Source organism: Lissotriton vulgaris, chromosome 12 (assembly GCF_964263255.1).
Source record: "Lissotriton vulgaris chromosome 12, aLisVul1.2, whole genome shotgun sequence".
Taxonomy (NCBI): Eukaryota; Metazoa; Chordata; class Amphibia; order Caudata; family Salamandridae; genus Lissotriton; species Lissotriton vulgaris.
The window spans coordinates 646,699,476-646,724,727 of record NC_141700.1 but is presented as its reverse complement, the minus strand read 5'-3'; positions in this window follow the sequence as shown (position 1 = coordinate 646,724,727).

Here is a 25,252-nt window from a genome sequence, read left to right as displayed (position 1 = left end):
ATGGTCAAAATTCACATTTAATTTACAAATTATATATCTCCTACTAGTGCCTACTTTTATATTCTCTCAGTGCATGACACCCCCATGAGGCCCTCTTCTTAAAGCTGGTGAGGAGTTCCGCCAAACCTCCTGTTTTAAGCTCCCTCCCCAAGCCGAAAGGTAACCAACACCATGACAAGGTGTTGTCATTATTTCCCCGTTCCTGCATGGTCCCCTCTTCGTCCATGCATACATGTGACCCCATTCTATCATTTGGCCCATGTGTTTATTTTCATATTTTTTATTTTTATTTATTTAAACGTATAAAGCGCGCAGCTACCCGCAGTGGGTTTCCAGGCGCTCAGGGACAGACTAAAGGAGAAGAACTTGCATGCTGATTTTGCTGATAGGAAACTTCTATTTACTGCTGAAAGAGACAAGTTTTTAGTCCCTTGCGGAAACGAAAAAGATTGGTTTCTGTCTTCAGGGTCACAGGAAGAGTGTTCCAAGATTTAGGACCCAGATGGGCAAAAGAGTGGCCTCCCATTTTTGCTAGCCTAAATCTGGGAACGGAAAAATCACCATTCCCTGAGGATCGCAGAGTTCGGCTTGGCTTATAGGCCTGGATGATGTCCTGAAGATATTTGGGAGCTGAGCCTTGTTTGATTTTAAAAATGTGACAACAGGCTTTGAATTTAATTCGGCTCGGGATTTTGAGCCAGCAATTCTACTCTTGGGTAAATACCACCCTTTGAACTTTCCTATTTGTATATCTTCCCCCTTTCAGCTCTGTGAAGAAGGAATGTGCATCTGACACCAGTAAAAAAAAACAAAATCGCCCTTTTGAGAGAACTTTTTCTTTGAGGTCTGCACTAGAGAGGCCTGGGTGGCGGCAGCAGCTTGAAATATTGGAATCATAGTTCTAAATACTTTGCACCTGTGTGCAGTCTCAATAGTTTGAATCAAGAGTGGGCGTAATTGGCGTAATTCTCTCTAGCGCAATTACTCATAATTACATCAAAATAAATTACTCTTAATCATGAGTAATTGAATGAGAAGCATAATCCAGCATTTAGCACTATTTTAGAAGCGCAAAATGAGCCCTCGCATAATTAATGAGCCTGGGGATACATCTTGCACTAAGTAAATAGCAATAATTGCTACAGGACATGAACAGTAGTAGGCAGCAGATGCTGGCTTTCTCTTAGTTTGCTGTTCCTGTGCTCCTGCATTCTGATTTGTGCCCCAAGTTACTCTTAATTACCGAACCTGGCGTAGTTGCATTATTTTGGCAATTTCCCATCACAGAAGTAACTTACTCTGATCGCTCCAGCATAATTAAAATTTCTCCCAGGCCTACTCTGAATGCATATGAAAAGAAAACTCTTTTTGAGCAGAAAAGGTCTTCTCTTTAATAGCCTTTGATTGAGTCATCTCTTTGATCCTTTAAGCCACAAATTTGACTAAGATAGGTCATGGAAATGTCTCCTTAGTTGTGATATGTGATGGAACCTTATGTGCTTGCATTATTGGCAAACCTTTTGGAAACTCTGGAGGAACATATGACCTTGTTAAAGATTCAAAGAAAAACCAAAGGGGATGATGGACGGAGCGTTGACAATACAAACACTAACCCCCAGTCAACTGATCTGGGTTTATTCCATCACCGTTCTTTAGCTTACTCCGCCACCCCAGTTCAGACATGGCCATATGCAAATCAGTCTGACCCTGTGCCTCATGGGAACAGTCCAGCCCGAACTGCCAAACCATGTCTTCCCTGGACCGGAATCAAGCTTCTCAGGACCGGTTTCTGCCATTACAGCCGTCTTCAGCCTGGCTTGCTTGAATCCAGTGGCAAAGTGAGCAAGGGACTCACGTCTGAGCATACCCTGCCAACTTAGAGCGAACAAAGAAAAACCAAAGGGGATGATGGACTGAGCGTTGACAATACAAACACTCACCCCCAGTCAACTGAACTGGGTTTAATCCATCACCGTTCTTTAGCTCACTCCGCCACCCCAGTTCAGACATGGCCATATGCAAATCAGTCTGACCCTGTGCCTCATGGGAACAGTCCAGCCCGAACTGCCAAGCCATGTCTTCCCTGGACCGGAATCAAGCTTCCCAGGACCGGTTTCTGGCATTACAGCCGTCTTCAGCCGGGCTTGCTTGAATCCAGTGGCAAAGTGAGCAAGGGGCAAAGTGAGCAAGGGACTCTCGTCTGAGCATACCCTGCCAAGTTAGGGCGAACAAAGAAAAACCAAAGGGGATGATGGACAGAGCGTTGACAATACAAAAACTCACTCCCAGTCAACTGATCTGGGTTTAATCCATCACCGTTCTTTAGCTCACTCCGCCACTCCAGTTCAGACATGGCCATATGCAAATCAGTCTGACCCTGTGCCTCATGGGAACAGTCCAGCCCGAACTGCCAAGCCATGTCTTCCCTGGACCGGAATCAAGCTTCCCAGGACCAGTTTCTGGCATTACAGCCGTCTTCAGCCGGGCTTGCTTGAATCCAGTGGCAAAGTGAGCAAGGGAGTCACGTCTGAGCATACCCTGCCAAGTTAGGGCAAACAAAGAAAAACCAAAGGGGATGATGGACAGAGCGTTGACAATACAAACACTCACCCCCAGTCAACTGATCTGGGTTTAATCCATCACCGTTCTTTAGCCCACTCTGTCACCCCAGTTCAGACATGGCCATATGCAAATCAGTCTGACCCTGTGCCTCATGGGAACAGTTCAGCCCGAACTGCCAAGCCATGTCTTCCCAGGACAGGAATCAAGATTCGACATAGGAAACAAGCCCCACATTTTCTTTCTTTCCTTCAGCTACTCCAGTAATTCTCAAACTTGATCACCTTGAATGATTCTCCAGTTGTTAGTGCCTTTCCCGAACCGTAATGATCTTCTTCTCGAATTAGCTACCTTGTTCAGATACCGCTTGCAACTAATCCTTGCAGCGGAAAACTGATTGCTCCAACTCATCACATCTGGCTGAAAATGGAGTCATTTAACCCACAATATTGCTCAGCTGCTGCTTGATTTCATTTGCCATTTCGGTCCGCTGATCATCCATTGATTGGATTTTTCCAGGAACCTTTTTTAGTAATTGCATTGATGTGGACCTCTTTGCCTACCGTACTTGTGGGAGCTGCCTCAGGGGCTTGCTGAGATGGATCCTTTTTCTCAGACAGCAAAGAAGCATCCTTACTAACAACCTTTCCATCTATTATGACCCTTGGACTGCTGACAGGAGCAGTTGAAGTACTCTATGTTAGCCCCAGAGGAGTCATCCTATGTGGTCCTTGATTGACTGGTTCTGTTATAAGCACTGCCCCATTAGTCAAACATGAGACATCAGTTGTGCCGGAACAGTTACTAGATGGCACTAGCTGGCACATTATTCGAATTAGGAAGTTTGTGCACTGAGTCCAATAATGGGATCCTTTTTAATCTAATATCTTTTAAAACTTTATCAGGCTCCCCACATCCAGCACTGGCACTGAGGCATTGGAGTTTTTGAGACGAGTCTGACGCAGATGTGTCTTCATCTATAATTCGTAGCGACTGGAGGGAACATATGAAACAGTTAACGCACTCCCACCCGGACCTCTTGACCTTGGATAGGGGTCAAAAAAGTTTGAGGCTGATCTGGAGATCACCTCCTGCCGTATTTTTCCAATTTTCATGGTTTTCAAGGTAGAACTTGCGTGAGGGCGATTTCAAATATTAGCTGGTTGTGGAAAAGGTTAACTACCCACTTCTGAATCCCACCTCCAGATGTACGGGATAAAGCAGAGTAGAGCCGAGCGATAAGGTGATGTGACAAGACTCGATAATGACTGCTACAGACAGCGTACTGGAGCTTTTCCGGAGGAAATCGAATGATAGTGAGAAATCATCAATTAAATGGAGAGCTTAGATTTCCTTGATAAAGCAATGCACATATCCATGCCTCTGCTGTCTGTCTCACCAATAGCTTGGAGAATTTTCGCAGTGTTACGGTTGAGCAGGGCAGTCGGAACTGTAAAGGATATGCCGCACTTGGATGGCGTAGAGACACTAGGTCCCACTCCAAGGCGGATCCTTGTTGATGAGACCCAGCAGGGTTCAACTACCTCACTCCTCTTGGGTTTGAATGGCTGGGCTGCCACAATGGAAGCGCTCATTTGACCTCCCACAGATCCAAGATTTTTCTACTGTGTCTAAGTACACTGTGGGACGTGGGGACAGGGACAGTTTCCTGGAAAATGTGGTTTCTGGAGAATTTTACTGCAGAAAGATTTTCTGTTGGTAAATTTACTCAAAAAAGCAGATGTTTAATTTTTCCAAATGTTTTACAAATTTTTTTCTTTGCAAAATTCGAAAGTTTTTAGAGGTTGGGGAAGTATTTAAAAAAGCACATAGATTGTCTTGCTAGTTACACAGCTTCTCACATCCCTTTTGTGTTTCCATGAAGTGGAGTGATATCACTGCCGCCTACACAGCCAGCAGAATCTGGCAGACCATTCACATGTCTGTAGCTTAACTCATTCCTCAAACACTATTCAAACTCACAGCCTCAGCCACGTCATATACTCCGTAAGAAGGAGCTTTTCAGTTCAAACTGTAATATATCTCAACTTCTTAACCATGGAAATTGGGCCTCCTCCAAAGTAACAAGCAATTGTGCCCTCTTGGAACTGATCACTTCCTCTCTGCCCTTCCCTTGTAGAATCACATTTGTATTAAAAAAAAAAGATTCCGCTTCACTTTTGATGCCTGAACGTTTAAATACAAAAACAGTTCTTCTAAGACACTGGAGCATAAACATCTTTATATTGTGTTGCCTTACCTTTTATAAGGAAACGCTCCCTTTTCCTGATTTCTTTTTCCTTGTTCACTAGTAACTTTTAGCCACCCTCCCTTTTAATTTATGCTCACATGCAGTCAGAAAGGCTGGGAAATGTGAACTACTGCTCTATGGCGCCTGGGGCTGGTGGGAGGTGGGAGTGGTTAAATTGTGAATACATAAGTACAAGGGCACTCGTCTGGAGGCAGCTTGCACCAGCTCATTGCTCCTATTATCTCCTCCTAAAACAGAACCAGCTACTAACCATGAAAGCCTACAATGCTGAAGAGGATGTGGCGTAACGACCAAAGCTGTTGACTTTGCAGCTGGGTTCGAGTCTCGGTTTAGGCTCAATATCATGTGACTCTGGGCAAATCACTTAATCTGCCCGTGCCTACCAAAAATTAATGTGTCCTTAACCGGTGCTCATGAAAAGCGCTCCAATACCTTTGGGTTGAGTTTGTGATATAAGTGCTGTGCTGACGATTAAGTGCTGGTGCCGAGCACCAGAAAGCACTGCCCCAAAGTAAGCACTGGGAGGTGGGCTTTATAAGGCAAAGATAGAGCCAGACCAATGAGCGATTCAGCATCAGCGAAGCTGGACCCTCCAGGCAATTAGTAGATCGATATTACCTTACATCAAAAGTGTGTTCGGTTCCTGTGGGTGCTTAGTTCGTTCACTGGATAGGGTACTGCACCTTTGGTGTTGTTTCCTATGTCCCTGCATAATGTGTTTTTTAGTACCTCATCTCATTCTACTACTCCTCCTTCTTCTATTCTGTGAAGTTCTCTTTGCCCTGAGTGTTCGATTCGACGGCTGCTGCAGCCTCCTCGCGGCCTTCGCTCTGACGTCATGGTGCTCCCGAGCTTGGGGTTGTCTTCTGAATACATCCTCAGGGCATGAAGTGCTGCGGCCATTGGTGTATCAGGTGAGCGATTACCAAACAGGAAGGAAGGTAATACAAACTCTCTGCATAGATTTATTTCTCATATTACATGTGTTCGTGCATCCGCTAATAGGATAACCTCTGACTAAAGACCAGCAGAAATTGACACTCCATTCAACCAAGGCAGGAGGCCTGAGACTCCCGAGAGACAGCTGTGTGCCCAGAGTTTTGATGTCTCGCCATCCCAAGCCCCCATTTACCCCTGAGAAGGTTGCATTGATTGTGGTGAGAATTACTTTTTGTCCTCCTTAGAGAGGAGGATTGAAGCAGTATTGTCGGAGGTCCTGACACCGTGTTGCTGCCTGTTTACGAGCAGCTGCTTGCTACCGATTTACAAACAAGTGTAAGTAAATGATGCACAAGTGCAACTCTGTTTTGCATGCAGTATTACCCTTTGCACATTTTTTGCAATTCATTTACCACCCTATGCACCAGGCACTGAGTATAGGTGCAAATCCAGAAATGAGCACAGCTTGTGCTAATGGGTGTCACTTTTAACAAGCATTTGCAGTGCAATAGGTCTTGCATTTATGCAAGTTTAAGCTATTAGCATTGTAAATGACAATGCATTTTATTTATGTTTCAAAATCCAAAACATAAATAAAAGACATTGTCATTTACAATGCCAATAGCTCAAACTTGCGTAAATGCGAGACCTGTTGCATTGCAAAAGCTTGTTTTTAATAAGGTCCCAGGTGGCCTCCAGTGGGACAGAAAAAGTCAGGACAGGGCTGACCATAAGGGGAGACACACGAGATGGTAAGCCTTTCCTCCCAAGAGGTGCTATTGCTCTATTTGAAGAATTTCATGTTGCTCTCCCTATTATCCAACACTGATTGCCCCCCTACTCCTATGCTCCTGGCTCCAGTTCTTGTCCACACCATCAGTATGTAGATCATAGGAGGGCGGTTCAAAGTGGGATAGAGTGAACTCCTCTGGGAATCTGTTTTGGAAATATTGGAATCTGGGTTGCTTTTATGATGTGTTTTTACGGGGCTCTTGTTTATCAAATAATCTGAGCCTCGTTGGTGGAAAAAATGGTGATAGAAGATTGGCCCGAGACCTCCCGCTTGTTTGAATTGTAAGTTCAATGAGAGAATGTGTGGTCATAGCGGTGGTGGAGGCAAAGTGACCCCCCCTCTTGTACTACAGACCCAGGATTGCCCTTTTGTTGGGCTTTTCGTAGAAACGTGCTCCTGTCTTTCCTGTTTCTTTCCCCCAGACCTCACCCTATTGTGGATTGTTACTGTTCTTGCAGGAACCCCTACATTTCTATGCTTCCTCTTACAGAAAATGCTCGGATCTGAATGAGTGCCAGATTAAAACTAGCCTCCTCCAGCCACCAAGAACCTTCAATTCCGCAGCTCTACTCATTTAAATTAAGGAAAAGCAGCGATCTGATTTTGGGCGAGCTGCGGCGGCCCTCCTGTGGGTGCAGCGTGGCACATTGTGAAAGTTGCAAAGTTACTGTTAGACTTGGCACCATTGGCGTGAGTCTCCCTTCCACTTTTTGTTGTTGACACATTTGTTTTTGTTGGTCTAGATGCTTTGGGCACTTTGCCACTGCTGATCAGTGCCAAAGTGCAAGTGCTTCCTATTGTAAACTGATGTAATGGATTAGTGGTTCCATGATTGGTTATTTGATTTATTTGTCAGATCCTAGTACAGTGCACCATGTGTGCCCAGGCCCTGTAAATCAAAGGCTCCTGGTGGGCTTGCAACACTGGTTGTGTCACCCACAGAAGCAGCCTTGTAAAATATGGCTCAGGTCTGCCATTGCAGAGCCTGTGTGCAGTCTGGGACTGCCATGTCGTCTTGGCAAGTGCACCTACTTGCCAGTGCCTAAACCTTTCTTTTTCTACATAGGTAGGCCCAAGGGCAGGGGGCATTGTATGTAAAAGGTAGGACATGCCCTGATGTATGTGGCATGTCCTGATAGTGAATTACAGACAATTTTGTGTTTCACTATTGCAAAGCTACCTGTTCCCATAGGCCAGCATGGGTAGTTTGATTATAACATCTTATAATCCTAACTGACCCAGGGAGCCAGGTAGAAATTCGAGTTTAGTATAGCTGAACTCAGAATGTTAAAATACATCTTTTTGTGAGGGTGACTTTTACATTCTATGTTTGAAAATACCACTTTTAGAAAGTAGGCATTTTCTTGCCTAACCATCCAGCATGCCTCTGCTAGGTTTGTGTATTCTATGTCTGGGTTGTGAGTGACAGGAGGCTGGAAAGAGCCTTGGCTCCCACAGTCTGATGGGTCAGGGCTGGGCTGAATAGGGCCTGCATTGAGTAGAGAGTGGGGGGCTGATATTTCCTTTCACTGACCTGAGCCCTCATAGAATAGAGAGTAGGGGGAGGAGATTTCCTTTCAGCTACCTGGGCCAGGTCTGCTCTCAATCAATGCTGTTTCCACCTCTTGCCAGGAAGCTCCACCCAGGAGGACAGAACTGGTTTGGACTAGGCACAGACACTCTCTGCCTTCAGAGACAAAAGATTTGTGTGTATAAAAAAGGGGGACCAAGACCCCAGAACTTTAGATCACTTCTGGGAAATCAAGAGGAACCTTTGCCAAGGAGAAGCTGAAGGAGGATTACCGCCACTGTGCTGTTTGCTGCCTGGGGTTGGCCTGCAGTGGTTACTTGTTGCCAAGGAAAGGAGAAAAGGACTTTGCTGTTTGCTTTGTCATCTTCAGGAAAATCTCCAGGGGCTTGAACTGAGCTTGCCTCCTGTCTGAAGTCTCAGCAGGGGCGTAACACAGGCCCCTGCAGCCCACGCGGTGCGGGGGGGGCCCTAGCTCCCAGGGGCCCCATCGGCCCTGCACTCCGGCCGGAGAGCTCCTGACTGAGCCCGGAGGGGGCCCCCCTAAGTACCGTGCAGGGAGGCCCCCTCACTTTTCGTTACGCCAGTGAGTCTCAGGGACACAAATACTTCATCACCAGCTGCCCCTTTCCTTACTGGAAATTCTAACCTACAGAGAGGTGCCTGCAGTTGTTTAGGACCTCTAGAGACTGTTTTCCGCTGGGAGCTGGAAGCGCAATGCAATGAGGAGAAGCGTGTTGCAGCCGCAGAAGTTGCTGTCGCATCGCCAAAGAAGCGTGCCACAGCTGTCCGCTGTTGCATCACCGGAGAAGCGTGCCGCCGCCGCAGAGGTCGCCGTCACATCACCAGAGAAGCGTGTCGCAGGGCCTGACACGGCTCCAAAGATCATCGATTTGGCTGCAGAGCCGTCGGGTGTGCACGAATCGCATCCACATTGTCGCATCACATCAAAGACGCCATTTTGTCGCATTGCACCAGAATGCCGCATCACATCGAGGCACCATCTTATTGCATCGCACCGGATCACAGTAAGGAACCGAGGCATCACCTCCCTGACGCTGCAGTAAGGAACTGACGCATCACCTCCCCCGAAGCAAGGAACCGATGCATCACCTTCCCTGCGACCCTTTTGTATGTATTGTGTGACGCATCCAAGGTACTTTGAGAGTAAAGCGTCCCATTTACCATCTACATTGAACTAAGCTATTTCTACCATTTTAAAGTCTTATTTTTGATTACAGTATTGTGGATTTTTGTCGTTTGGTCTTGTGTTAAGTCTAGTAAAGATTACTTATTTTTCTAAACTAGCGTGGTGTCCATTTGTAGTGTTTTCACTGTATTACTGTAAATGTAAATGTAAATGTACAGGAATTTTATATAGCGCAAATCACCAACCGGTCTCTAAGCGCTTGCTTAGGGAACCCGTCCTGGTATTCCCCTGTGAGATAACCCCAGCAGGGTATTCGCAAGGTGAAAGCCAGGCATCCCACCGCGAGGGGCCGTTGTGGAGATTAAGCAAGCTATTGCCCAGAGTCGCAGAGTGTGAACCCGTGAATCGAGTAGGCACCGGAGCGAGAATTGTCGAGTCCATGGACATTTTTTTAGGACTCAAGACCCCGCCAAGCCGGGAATTGAACCCTGGTCCTGGGCTGACCTCTGCTTCCAGGTCTGCCTCCTCTAACCAGTGAGCCACACTTCTCCACACATATTACTGTATGTGTTCACAAATGTTTACACACTGCCTCTGAGATAAACCATGTCTGCTCATGCCAAGCTACCAAGGGGTGAGCAGGGGTTATCCAGGAGTGTACCCCTTTTCCCTGACTAGAAGCAAGGGTCCCTATTTGGACAAAGGTACCTACCTCTGCCAACTAGAGATCCCCATTTCTAATAGTTACCAAAAGAACAGCTGACATTGAGAGAATAGCGTGTAGCACAGCGCGAGAGCTGCCGACTTTGAGCTGGGGATTTAGGTTTCGAACCTTGGCCTTGGCTCAACCAGTGGCCTCAGGCAGGGAAATTAAACCCCTTTAAGGAATGGAAAAATATATAAGAACGGTGCTTCTAGGTGTAGTGTGATACAGGGTTGCAACACAAAGAACAATTTTTCATACAGCACAAAGTGAATGACTTCTAGACTCTTGGGGTGAATACTTGCACTCAAAAACATTAATGCAACTTTCTGTACCCAAACCCTGCCCAAGAGGAGAGCAGAGTACACATCACTCTCCATCCTTGGCATTGCGGTGCGGACTGCCAAGGAGGATGCCAATCGCAGTGGCACCTAAGCGGACATAAGACGAAGTGGTGGGTAGGAGAAACAAGGAGATTCTGCTGGCAAAAGCACAAAAACAAATAAAGCATCAACAACTACATTTATTATGAAGAGGGCTGTTCAGGTCCACTGTTCTGCCTCTGCCAAAGCAACTACTTTTAAAACGCAGGAACTCTTGATAATGGGGCTAAAATTGGAACTAAAACATCCAGATAATAGGGTATGTCAACAGCTCTTCACAGTCTTCACTGGTTGGTTACCAGAGGAATGAGGACCGGTTTTAAGACACTCGCTGTTGCACATGCACTAATATGTGGATGTTAAACCAATTATTTAATGTAGGAGCTTCACATTAATATTTGAGCCCAAAACTTGCACCCGCAGGGCAAAACGATGTGGATGTCATCTCAACTAAGAAGAACCAGAGCTGTTGAAAGTTACTCCTTTCACTTAGCTCGTAGACTTGTGATTCTCCACCCAAACTATTCCAGAATGGAGTCCAGATCTTCTTGAATATGTTGAAGACTTTCTTGGACTTGACAGCACAGGTGTTTTTTTAGCGCTTTCCCAAAAACTATTTCAAGGCCTTGGATATAGCAGAGAAGTTAAAGGAATAGAAGGAGCCGAGGGCATGCTTATCCATTCCCAAAAATACTTTTGGGCTCACAAAAGCATTTTGGAGCAAATAACAAAATTCAGCACCTGCTTATTTTAAAAGGAGGGACTTCGGTTAAAATTATATTTTGAAAAGCAACCAGAAAGTGTTTTTTGTCCTCACACCACCCTTTGCGGTCCAGATAATTGAATCATTCCAAGTCTCAAGAGCACTTTCAGCTTTCATTAATTATAAGGAGGCCTGCGTAGGGGAGGGGAGAGCAATACACCCATGTGCAGTGTCTAGCTGCAGTCATCTGCACGAGGCCTCACCAGAGAGGAGCAGCACTGCTGAGAACCCGAAGCATCACGTGGGCGGCTGCCAAACACTCAAGGGACACACAACTGCAATATAGAAAGTTCAGTCAAAACTACAAGGCACCCAGTGCAAAGAGCATGGTAATAGGCGTTTTTGAAGTTTTGAGAATATTTTGAGGGCTGTTCATTTTTGAAGCCCCACCTCCCCTACTTGTAAAAACAGATAGCGAGACGTAAAAACAGACAATCCGGAACGTCTTTGAAAGCTCATAAAGACACTGCCTACCTGCAAAGGCTCAGTGAGAGATCGAGCACTTCATTTTTGTTTGCGCAGTAATGCTGACCCACGCGTGTAACATGACTAACTGCCTTGGTTCCCATGGAAAAAAAAGAATTTGCAATGCAATTACTCCCATTTGCTCTAAATAACATGTCCATACAGTGTAACACTCAAAGTAAAGGGGCCAGTAGCCACAGAAGGATACAGATTACAACATGGCATAATAAGGCGGGACTAACAAACCTCACTATCAATCAGAAGACAGAATTTACGAAGGACAAACACAGAAGTAAATGAAAAATATGGGGCAGCATGTCTCCCTATACTGACTACTGCATGCTTTGCAGAGCGAGCAGCACATGCGCGCTGCTGCTACAGCTCAACCTAAAAAGAAATGTGCTAATATAATTTCTTGTGTATCTTATTTCAAAACATTTCTAATTTCTCACCTCTTCATTTTCTCAGTTTTCACCTCCTTCCTTTCTTCCCTGCATTTTCTTTCAATCGTTCCCTCTTTCGCATCCCTTCTGTACGCCCCCTCCTCAGTTCCCTACCCTTCCTGCTGCCAGTCATCCTCCCCTCCATGCTTCTGACTTGCCTCGACAAATATGTAAAAGAAAGACCCGTATCATATTCAGCTGCCTATTATCATGCAATTGAACCAATTGATCCGTCTGTTTCCGGGAATCCTGTAGAATGTGCACAGTGTGGAATTTCCATTTTAAGAGACTCGAGTGAAAAATAATCCAAGCCCCAATTATGCTAACATAACCTGATTCCACCAGAGCAGAATGGTCAGGGCGGCATCATAAACTGATAATTGCCTCTTTATGGTGCTGTGTTTCTTGACAGAGTGAAGTGGCTTCTGCTCCTGAGAATGACTGCTCCTAATGTGCCAGTAAATGCAAGGGACGAATAAATGTGAGAAATCACTTCTGATTACACAGACTTTAGAATCCAGGCTGGTTCTAGCTTGTGGATAACTAACAGAATTGCACCACAAGTTTAAGAAGCATTCGTAGGAAGTCATCAGAAACACAGTACTAGACAGAAGTGAAGTTTTGGCAGAACATCTCATACTATAATCCTTACTAACAGCCATTTACGCTGCATTTATTGTATCTGTTCTGCATCAATCAATTCTATATTGCCACCAGTGGGTATTTTTCATAGAATGCAAAGGCAGGAAACACAGTCGATGTGATTGATGGTTGTCGTATGTGAAAAAACGTGGTCGGAAAACTCATGTTCCCTCATATTTGAGGATTTTTATTTCTAGTTTTCCTTTGTGGTCCTTGAATAATACTGTGAATGAGGATTTTTAATCATCCTTGTAAAACAAACGTGCTCATATAACAATATGTTGATAGAATCTTTGCTCAATGTTGAAATGGATAAAGTTAATGGAATAATATGGACAGGAATAAAACAACAATGGATAAAAAGATAATAAATTGTCAACTAATTTCATCCGCGTGTGGCCAGTTTTGCTAACAACAATGTAATACAATATTTGGCGTTCCTTTGCTTTCGCTGTTGTTTGAAACTTGTTTACGGGCAGGAGACATGTAGAGGTGTCCCCATGTTATCCGATGATGTGGGTAAGTATCACTAATTTTGTCACCCTGAAATCATCTCAAAGTGCTGTCATTGGAGAGATAATAACCAAAACCTGGGGGAGCAATGGGGTAACACAAGCTTCCAATTAATGATATACATTTGTGTATATATATATATATATATATATATATATATATATATATATATATATATATATATATATATATATATATATATATATATATATATATATATATATATATATATATATATATATATTACCTACTGGCGGTCGCCAGTAGGTATATATAGTTAGGATTTTTTTGAATAGGGATTTCTGAAAATTCTATGTTGAATAACTTTGGCGTTGATGGACGGAATTGGCTGACATTTTTAGGAAAATGGCACATTTTGTTTCTGAGCATCCCCTGAAAGTTTGGGGGGGTTTCGTGGCGGTGACCGTTTACGTAGGTTAAGGAGACTGAATCTCGATACATCATAGACCTCTCAACAAACATCCTAAAGGTCTAAATAGTGGGGAGGAGATGGCCTTTCATTGGGGAAATAAATTTCATCCATCAAATAATGATAATATGATTAAGAAGATCTATGATGCCACATCATTTGAAAAAGCTGTGACAAGAACTATTTGAGTGGCATTCATAGTAGATAATCCCCATATTAGCATACACTTAAGTTGAAGGTTGATATTTGATATGTGTCAGATGAAGAAATTATGTTATATGTATTCATATTATGTTGCTCAACTCTAAGTGAGGAGAATTTTATTCCTTTCATATGACGATGAGCTTGAGATTAAGAATTGGTATTGGGAGTATGGGATACATACAGTTGGATATTAAGAAAATGTCCGATAGTGATGACAATTTATCTTGGACAACTTATAATCCTTATATATCTAATCATGTGATAGTATCCAGTCCCATGAGCATGAATGCAACATGATTTATGGATTCTGATTTGATTTTGATCTTGATTTTGATCTGATTCTGAAGTATAACCCATGATTTACAACTGATGAATTTTTGATCGGATCTTTATATGGAATTACTGGGAAAGCACTTTCTCATCTTTTCACTTCCACTTTCATTTTCTTTCTCTTATCCCCTAGAGATTGTTCTTATAGCTGAATGTGATTGTTAGATTTGTTAATAATCTAATGCATTTTCTGCTGCTACACGTGAAGCGTCCAACCTTATGAATCCCACTTTTATTTATGAGTAACTTCAACAGAAATGTTATTGAACTTGAAGTCTAATATTCTGATTAACTTTATTATACTATTTACTTTGTAAGGGGACATTAGCCGATCCACGGCTGGATTACTTTGTCCATCTTTGGATTATGTATGTGATATATACCATACTCAGAACATGGCACCTGCCCATCAGTGGGGTCTAATGTTTAATACACGTATGATGTTGATTTGTTTGGTAATCATAACAAACACTACAAGATGGCCGCTCCTATTCTGTATATGGTGTGAGTCCCCTTTCTTTCTTTGTTTATGTCCTAGAGGATGTGGGAGTGACAGAATAATGTTTAAAACAATGTCGAGAGTAAACGCAGTGTAACACACACTGACGAAGGCAGAACGCCGAAACGCGTCTGTGTGCACTCCCTCCGCTAAATAAAATCTAGCGTGTTGAAACATTCTACCTTTCGAGTGCTGTCCTGTTCTTCTATCGAGCTTGGAAGGAGCTTGAGCGTTATATGTATATATATATATATATATTCACTGAAAAAACCATAGGTTATAGACCATATATAGTTAGGAATTCGCATTTACAAAACCTTATTTTACTCACACAAAACCATTGAAATTCCATATATAGTTAGTTGCACTAACTATATATCGCGCACCCGCAATCCACTGCTGATGATGTCACATATTACATCATTCATGACATGGTCAGTGACATCACTGATGACATCACTGATGACATCTCAAATGACATCACTGATGACATCTCAAATGACATCACTGATGACATCACTGATGACATCTCATTTGACATTACCGATCACATCACTGATGATATCATTCATGTGATAATACGATGAACCTCTTCAGACTCTAATATAACCTTAGATACAATCAGTGTAAACAGACACTCACAGACTGTCACTCATCCATGGAGTTACTCACACACCTAGTCAGTCATGCAAAGAATCAATCACACCTCCATTTCCTCAACTATACAGTTATACAAACTTTACTTATTCAAACATATACTAACACATATTTACTCTCTTATACAATCCCTGATACAAGTTCACAATGATCCATACAGCCACTCACACATTCACTGGCTCTTATGCACAGTTATTTATATATGTCAACTCTCACATGTACTGTGTTTTACATATGTACTTACTTTGACATGTAGCACTGAGATATCCATTCACTCACCAATACACTCATGCACACAGTCAACCGCCCATACAGCTGTTTCCACATGCACTTTTGAAACCATACATCTAGTGAATCAACTGCTCACACATCTATGCACAGTCATACACCTCCCAGCCACCCACACACACACTCAGTCTCCCATACAAATACTTGGGCAACCAATCAATAACCCATATAGTTACTCATATAGCTACTTATCAACACATGCAACAGTTTACAGAACAACAGACATAATGATGCACAAATTAAGACAGTTTAGTCACTAACCCATGCACTCAGTGAGACACATTTAATCACTCACTCATACAGTCAGTCATGCACCTACTAAATCCTTCATCCAGACACTTATACATCCACTCATTCTTCAATATGTAAGACATATTTTAACTTTACAGAAACATACAGTCACTGGATGTTGTCATCAGTGATGTCATCAGTGATGTCATTTGAGATGTCATCAGTGATGTCATCAGTGATGTCACTGACCATGTCATGAATGATGTAATATGTGACATCATCAGCAGTGGATTGCGGGTGCGCGATATATAGTTAGTGCAACTAACTATATATGCGAATTTCAATGGTTTTGTGTGAGTAAAATAAGGTTTTGTAAATGCGAATTCCTAACTATATATGGTCTATAACCTATGGTTTTTTCAGTGAATTTTCAAGGTTTTGTAAATGCTAATTCCTAACTATATATGGTCTATAACCTATGGTTTTTTCAGTGAATTTTCAAGGTTTTGTAAATGCTAATTCCTAACTATATATGGTCTATAACCTATGGTTTTTTCAGTGAATATATATATATACATACATATATAAACATATATCATCTGTATATCTATATAAATACAAACATAAATGCATGCATACATATACTTATATGCATACAGATGCATGTTATTTACATGAAAGTTGAAAAAACACTAATAAAAGCAAAGCTAAAAAGCCACCTCATTACAAACAGAATGGCTTTAACTTAAACGAGGGCGAGATCTATTGCATTTTCAATGCTTGTTTACTTTGGTTCCATCAAGAAGGCATTCAGATGTGTCACACATTTGCCATAAATTCTGAATGTTAGCACTCTAGTTGCACATTAGATCACTGTAGTAAAGCTACTGCTCACCAGGGACGTCTGCTGCTGGTATTCAAAGTGCATGTTTCAGTCTGCATGTCAGAATTTTTTTAATGAAATAGAAGAGGATTTGAGAAGTCACTCAAAATGATCCCTAATTTTTCTTTCTGAAGCACTAATCATACTTTCTATGGCAAAATTAACCCCCTCATGTTGTTCCTTTTTAAATTGAGTGTTTTCAGACTTATCACTTCATTCCAATCAAGATGGCTTCTGGTGTGCCATACTTTTGTCATAAGTAAGACTGTTAGCGCTCTAGTTGTTCTTTAGAACACTCTGGGACATTCTGTCATTGGGCTATACTTGGGGTACATCTGGGTGATATTTGGGCTACATTTAGGCTCTTTTGTCTCTGGTGGCCATCTTGGGAGACTGTATGTCAGAATTTTTTAATGAAATTGAAGAGGGCTTGAGAAGTCACTCAAAATGTGCCCTAATTTTTCTTTCTGCAGCACTAATCATAATTCATATGGCAAAATATACCCCCTCATTTTGTTCCTTTTTAAATTAAATGTTTTAAGAGTTACCACTTTATTCCAATCAAGATGGCTTCAGGTGTGCCATACCTTTGTAATAAGTAGGACTGTTAGCGCTCTAGTTGTTCTTTAGAACACTGTGGGACATTCTGTCATTGGGCTATACTTGGGCTACATCTGGGTGATATTTGGGCTACATTTGGGCTCTTTTGTCTCTGGTGGCCATTTTGGGAGACTGCATGTCAGAATATTTTAATGAAATAGAAGAGGATTTGAAAAGTCACTCAAAATGTGCCCTAATTTTTCTTTCTGCAGCACTAATAATACCTTCTATTGCATAATATACCCCCTCATTTTGTTCCTTTTTAAATTAAATGTTTTAAGAGTTACCACTTTATTCCCATCACGATGGCTCCAGGTGTGCTATACCTTTGTAATACGTAGGACTGTTAGCGCTCTAGTTGTTCTTTAGAACACTTTAGGAGGCTGCAGTAGAGCACAAAGGAATCAACTGACAGTCTCTGTCCTTGTTGGATGTACATGTTTTACTGAGCATGTCAGACTTCATTTTCACATGACTGAGAAAGATAATGTGAATTTACAGAAAATATGCTTTCAGTTTAGCTTATAGATCCCCTTCCAAACCACTGTGGGAAAATCATGAGATATTAGTTTTCTTTCAAACAATATTCATGATATCACAGCAGAAGGTTTTTTCACATGGTAAAATCACCTTAGAACCCACCACAATTCCTAAAACGAGTATGGTACAATCAACAAATGATTTATAATGTAACTAAAGTCCTAAAACCCTGTATTACCTACAATGCTTTTTAATGAGGTGCTATCATGTATATTGGTCCCAAGATGGCTGCCAACACTTCTTGGATTAAGTGCTGACAGCCAATCAGATCAGATGTGTGGTTAGGCTCCGCCCAGATATATATCTTTTTTTGAACCTAAATTACTCAAAATCCACTGGAGCACATATATTGATACCTAGCAAAGGCACATCGGGCTAACAGTCCCTACAATTTTGCCAAGTTTCGTGCAAATCCATTCAGCCGTTCGAGCTAAAAGTGAGGCCAACCGCCCTATGGAAATTAACATGGGAAAAACGCGTTTTGGGACCCCCCTTTTTTCTCGCCCCCCCCTTCATGAAACCCCCCCCAAATTGTCAGGGGCTGCTCAGAAACAAAATGTTCCATTTTCCTGAAAATTTCAGCCAATTCCGTCCACAAGCGCCAAAGTTGTTAGACATAGAATTTTCAAAAATCCCATAGAGAAAAAATCCTAACTATATATACCTACTGGCGACCGCCAGTAGGTAATATATATATATATATATATATATATATATATATATATATTACCTACTGGCGGTCGCCAGTAGGTATATATAGTTAGGATTTTTTTGAATAGGGATTTCTGAAAATTCTATGTTGAATAACTTTGGCGTTGATGGACAGAATTGGCTGAAATTTTCAGGAAAATGGCACATTTTGTTTCTGAGCGTCCCCTGAAAGTTTGGGGGGGGTTTCGTCAAGCGGGGGCCGAGAAAAAAGGGGGGTCCCAAAACGTGTTTTTAACATTGAGTTTTCAATAGGGCGGTTGGACTCACTTTTAGCTCGAACGGCTGAATGGATTTCTATGAAACTTAGCAAAATTGTAGAGACTGTTTGCCCGATGTGCCTTTGCTAGGTCTCAAGATATGTGCTCCAGTGGATTTTGAGAAATTAACTTTCAAAAAAATATATATATCTGTGACAGCGTCCTTGTTAGCGCCCCGGTTCGCGTACCAGACGCGTAACGGAACTTCGCGAGGAGAAGCGGATTGGCTCTCTGGTGACTCTCAACATTCTAAACAGTCCGGAGCGGCTGCCATCTTGTCTCTCGGTAGGATCGAGAGACAAGAGGTGGAAATAAAGGAATGGGGAAATGAATGAAAGGGGCAAGGTAGACCCCTCCTGACCTCCTAGGATTGATGTGGGGGCTATTAAAGGGCATTTTAATTTAATTTTTTTTCGATTTTTCGCGGTGGAAGCGCTACCCGGTACGCGAACCGGGTAGCTCACCGGTAGCGTAACGGGAGTCCGCCATCTTGTGTTTCGGACAAATTTAGTCACAAGATGGAGGATAAACAATGTTGGGAATGGGTATAAGGGGGCACGGGAGACATATCCTGACCCCCTAGGTTTTCTGAGGGTGGCTGAGGAGGCCCATATATGTCAAATTTTCGCACGGTTAGCGCCCAGTCCGCACACCGGGTAGCGTTCCAGAAAGCGTAACAAGAGGAAAACCAAGGGAAATAGTAAAATAATATTTTAGAGTGCTTTGAGGTAGGGTAGCTCTGAATAGAGCTGTTGTGTTGTGTGGGTGATGTAAGTACCAACATGTAGGTACCAATGAAGAGTCTAAAATTCAATGTACACCGTCTCCTCTGTAGATATTTTGTATGTTCTAATATGGGTTATTTAAATGTAAATGTGTGGAAAAGCACTTCATGCTTTAAAGCAATTGTATTTGTGAACTGATTGTTCTTTCCTCTTAGTCCTCCTCTTTGTTTTTTTTTCCCCACACTCTTCTTCAGCATGATAGTTGATAAATTCGTTCCCTCAAAAAATTTATATACATAAAAAAATTATATTAAATACATATAAAATATATTTTTCCTTTAAAAGAAGAATACATTTTACAGCTTTTGATATTTGCTATTAAAAAACCATTGAAATTCACTGAAAAAACCATAGGTTATAGACCATATATAGTTAGGAATTAGCATTTACAAAACCTTGAAAATTCACTGAAAAAACCATAGGTTATAGACCATATATAGTTAGGAATTAGCATTTACAAAACCTTATTTTACTCACACAAAACCATTGAAATTCGCATATATAGTTAGTTGCACTAACTATATATCGCGCACCCGCAATCCACTGCTGATCATGTCACATATTACATCATTCATGACATGGTCAGTGACATCACTGATGACATCACTGATGACATGTCAAATGACATAACTGATGACATCACTGATGACAACATCCAGTGACTGTATGTTTCTGTAAAGTTAAAATATGTCTTACATATTGAAGAATGAGTGGATGTATAAGTGTCTGGATGAAGGATTTAGTAGGTGCATGACTGACTGTATGAGTGAGTGATTAAATGTGTCTCACTGAGTGCATGGGTTAGTGACTAAACTGTCTTAATTTGTGCATCATTATGTCTGTTGTTCTGTAAACTGCTGCATGTGTTGATCAGTAGCTATATGAATAACTATATGGGTTATTGATTGGTTGCCCAAGTATTTGTATGGGAGACTGAGTGTGTGTGTGGGTGGCTGGGAGGTGTATGACTCTGTGCATAGATGTGTGAGCAGTTGATTCACTAGATGTATGGGTTCAAAAGTGCATGTGGAAACAGCTGTATGGGTGGTTGACTGTGTGTATGAGTGTATTGGTGAGTGAATGGATATCTCAGTGCTACATGTCAAAGTAAGTACATATGTAAAACACAGTACATGTGAGAGTTGACATATATAAATAACGGTGCATAAGAGCCAGTGAATGTGTGAGTGGCTGTATGGATCATTGTGAACTTGTATCAGGGATTGTATAAGAGAGTAAATATGTGTTAGTATATGTTTGAATAAGTAAGGTGTGTATAACTGTATAGTTGAGGAAATGGAGGTGTGATTGATTCTTTGCATGACTGACTAGGTGTGTGAGTAACTCCATGGATGAGTGACAGTCTGTGAGTGTCTGTTTACACTGAGTGTATCTAAGGTTATATTAGAGTCTGAAGAGGTTCATCGTATTATCACATGAATGATGTCATCAGTGATGTGATCAGTAATGTCAAATGAGATGTCATCAGTGATGTCATTTGAGATGTCATCAGTGATGTTATCAGTGATGTCATTTGAGATGTCATCAGTGATGTCATCAGTGATGTCACTGACCATGTCATGAATGATGTAATATGTGACATGATCAGCAGTGGATTGCGGGTGCGCGATATATAGTTAGTGCAACTAACTATATATGCGAATTTCAATGGTTTTGTGTGAGTAAAATAAGGTTTTGTAAATGCTAATTCCTAACTATATTTGGTCTATAACCTATGGTTTTTTCAGTGAATATATATATATATATATATATATATATATATATATATATATATATACATATATATATATATATATATATATATATATATATATATATATAGTGTGGCATGTGCTATTTAACTTTCATCTCGGTCATCAAACCAGGAAAAATCAATTCCTGTGATCTGTGGATTTGTGATCTGTGGATTTGTGATCTGTGGATTTTCACCTACTGGGAAAGATTCAAACACAAGCAGGCAGGATGAAAGCATACATAATGATTAATCATGATTATTAGTTATTATCATGGGGGAGAGAGAGGATTGAGCCATCACTGATTTATCCCTCCTGAAGATAAGGCAAATCCCTGCAGATGCTCCTAAACATTTTTTAAGATTGGATTCTAAAAGGATATTTAAAAACATGGGGATTTTGGGGGCAGCTATTGGCCCACATCCCCCTTATCAAATCAATTGTATGAGTATTGATAGAGATGTTTACCTCATCTGTTGGACCCCCTTTACCTTTCAAAAGAAAGTACTCCCTGAAAACAGGGAGCCCATTAGTCCATACAAAAATCTCTGACTAATGTAGCCATCCCAATAATGAAGAATGCCACTTTAGTTGGTGGGTGAGGGTTTGCTCTACTTTCATATGGAACCCATATAGGAGACATCAGGATTTTCCTGGATTTAAGCAGGTCTGCCTGCCTATTAGAAGTATTGCACATCTATAACATATCTTTGGATCTGGCAGTATTTATTACCTTAAAACCCCTTCGATGCTCATGACGAGCACAGCTCGTCATGAGGTACACCTCTCGTACGCTCATGACGAGCTGAGCTCGTCATGATTGCATTGTTTTCTGAGTTCTTCAGCACAGCAGGGGAATTGCTGCAGCAATGATGGTGTTAACAAAATTCCTCAAATGCATTCTTGAATTATAATAACCCGGCATCAGTTATCTGTTCTGAAAGCACTTCTGTTAGTACAAACAGGAATGTGTTTCAACACATAATTCACAGTAGCAGGCGGAGGGACGGGTGGGCCACACACGCACATTTATACACATTTACACTCACCTATCTACTTGCACACTCACTCACATCCATACATTCACAAGCATGCAGACATACACCCGCCATTAATAAGTACATACACATGCACACACTCATACACGGCATGCACACACTAATATTTATATATTCATGCATACAAACACGCACGCACCAAATATAAAAAAAGAAAAACATCCCTGGTTGCAGTGCTGATCTGGTGGAAGGGACGCCTCCAAGGTTCCTGGAGGGTTGGGACTGCTGCCTCCTCTCACTGCCTTACCTTGAGTCAGCCAGGGAGAGGAGTTGGCAGTCCCTTACTCGTTACAGAGTGAGATAGGATCAATGAGACTGCTGAAACCTGCTCTGTCACTGATGGGGACTCGACCCTGAACACTTTGGTGCTTAAAATTCAAGTGCTCAGGCCCGGGCATATGAGTGACATGGCCCCTCGTGATGAGGAACTGGACCTCCAAGTGCTTTGCCAGGCTGTGGAGGTCACGCCCACAGACTGTGTTATCCTCGGCCTGGCAAAGTTCAGCTCATGCAGCCAGGCATCTGTGTATGTAGCACATGTGCAGTGCCTGGCTGCCTGACTTGAACATAAAGAGTGTCTGTCAGGCTGACCTTTGCTGAACCTGACAGACACTGTTCATGTCTGCAAAAAGGTGGGGGGTTGCCTCCACCCTTAAGGACAGGCTGCGCCTGATAATTCAAGAGAATTGTGCTAGAACATTAAGGGACAGATGTAGGAAGCCTAATACCGGTCGGTAACGGCTGAAATTACCGAATTTCGGTTGTTACAGACCGGTATTAGGCATTTGAGATGAATGGGCCTAATTTAAGGAATCGGTAAAATACTGAATTCTTAAATACCGATTCAGTAAATTACCGAATCCTTAATGTAGGAACCACTCAAGTGAGTGCTTTTCACTTGTAAGGATTTGTTATTTACCACCAACTACAAGTTGGTGGTAAATAATGAAAATCGTTAAAAAAGCAATTTTGTGCTTTTTTAACAGTGCCATGTGGCAGACATACATGCCCTTAGGGTCTGTATGTGTGCCACATGTGCACCCATGCACTATTCAGGGGTGCAACAGGTTGTCAATGTGCCACCCTGCCACCCTTGTAGGTCTTCCCCCTCTTACCGATTCGGTATTTACTGATTCGTTAATTCTCAGTCATTCTTATGGGCCTCCAGGCCCATTGGAATGAATGGAGAATACCGAATCGGTAAATACCGAATCGGTATTTACTGAATTTTACCGATTCGGTAAAAATTACTGAATAAATACCTGCAAACCATTTACCCATTCTAAAATACTGAATCGGTAAAATTTGGTATTTTAGAATCGGTAAATGGTATTTACCTACATCTGGCCCTAAATCATTATATAGGTTTCATGAACTACAGAATTTAACCCACGTGAAGCTTAGAATTTGTCAATATAAATATTTTAGGTTTCTTAGCAAAAACATGTATTTGCTCAAATAATTACTTATATGGAACACTTGTGTAATTAACAAATTCGCCTACGTTGGGCCTCCTCGATTTCCTTGTCACTTGATTCCTTCCACTGTGAATTTGCTTATAATACTCAGTTTATCCCGTTTTGTATTATATCCTAAGGTGAATATATTGTAACTCACACAGGGCAACCAATTAATCCGAGTTATTATGAGTAATAGAAGCAAACACTGCAATATTACTCCCAGCGGATTCATGAAATACTGTTCAGATAATTGGGAAAAATAAATATGCAGGAGAGATCACAATGAAAAGGGGAAGTGTCTATTCATTAAATATAAATATTCTTATTAAAAAAATTCTAGCATTACAAATATTGATTTTTGAATTGTGTTGAACTTATCAAAACACATTAATTCATACTTCTAATGAGATGCTATGTGCTCCTCATCCATTGTATATGCATTCAATCAGAGCTGTTCTTTGGTATTGAGGCTACTCTAAGAGGTTGTGTATGTGTGGGCTACAGACATATCAACTCACAGAGAACAGCAGTGTGTCACAGAGGTTCAGCACTGCACACAGCAAACTGTTGAAAAGCCAAAATCTCACAGTAGGCATAAACTCAGATAGAAATCTCCACACAGATTAGATTTCCAGTTCAAGTGATGGAGCCTCTCCATGAAGAAATCTTTAACATGTTTTCAAACACCTTAGGCAGCCCCCATTGAATTTGGCTACTAGAAAAGGTAGGCCAGTTTGACAAATATACAAAATCTCTACACATTTTAGCTGTGAAAACTCACACGCCCAAGAACTTAAGGTCCAAGTTACTACCTCCTTGGTGCTGATTTTAGATTAACTAAAAAGTATTGACATATCCCCTGCTCCTCCTGACAAACCTCTGTGATACCCATCAGCAGTTCTGGTCTTAACTTTTATGTCCCAGCAGACCAGAACTGGCTTCTTTGTCAAGGACTGGATGCACCAAACATGTGTTAGGTCCCCTTGTTGAGTGCCTGAGGGAACAATGACTCCTCTCAGTAGCCACGGCCCCACCCTGCCACAATACTATAGGTGGAAGGTGTCAAATGCCTTTAGATTGTCCCAGGCAGGAGAGAAAAAAGCACCAAAAGGGAAAAGAAACTCCATGGAAATCTTGTATCTTTTTTTTGTTAAATTTGAAAATTTAGTCAGAGGAATACACAAAGTAAAATTATCCAGAAGAGATCCAGTAAAAGTTCCAACTGCTATCAAAACTCATGGGCAAAAATAGCTGCAAACACAACAAAAAATACGCGAAAAAATAATTGTGATGCACCCATAACTTGACAATTTCTCCTTTTTATATGGTTCAAAGAGTAATTGACATCATAGGAAAAGACTCCTTGATCCTTGAAAAATATTCTATAGAAAAACCATCATCTGGGAAAGGAC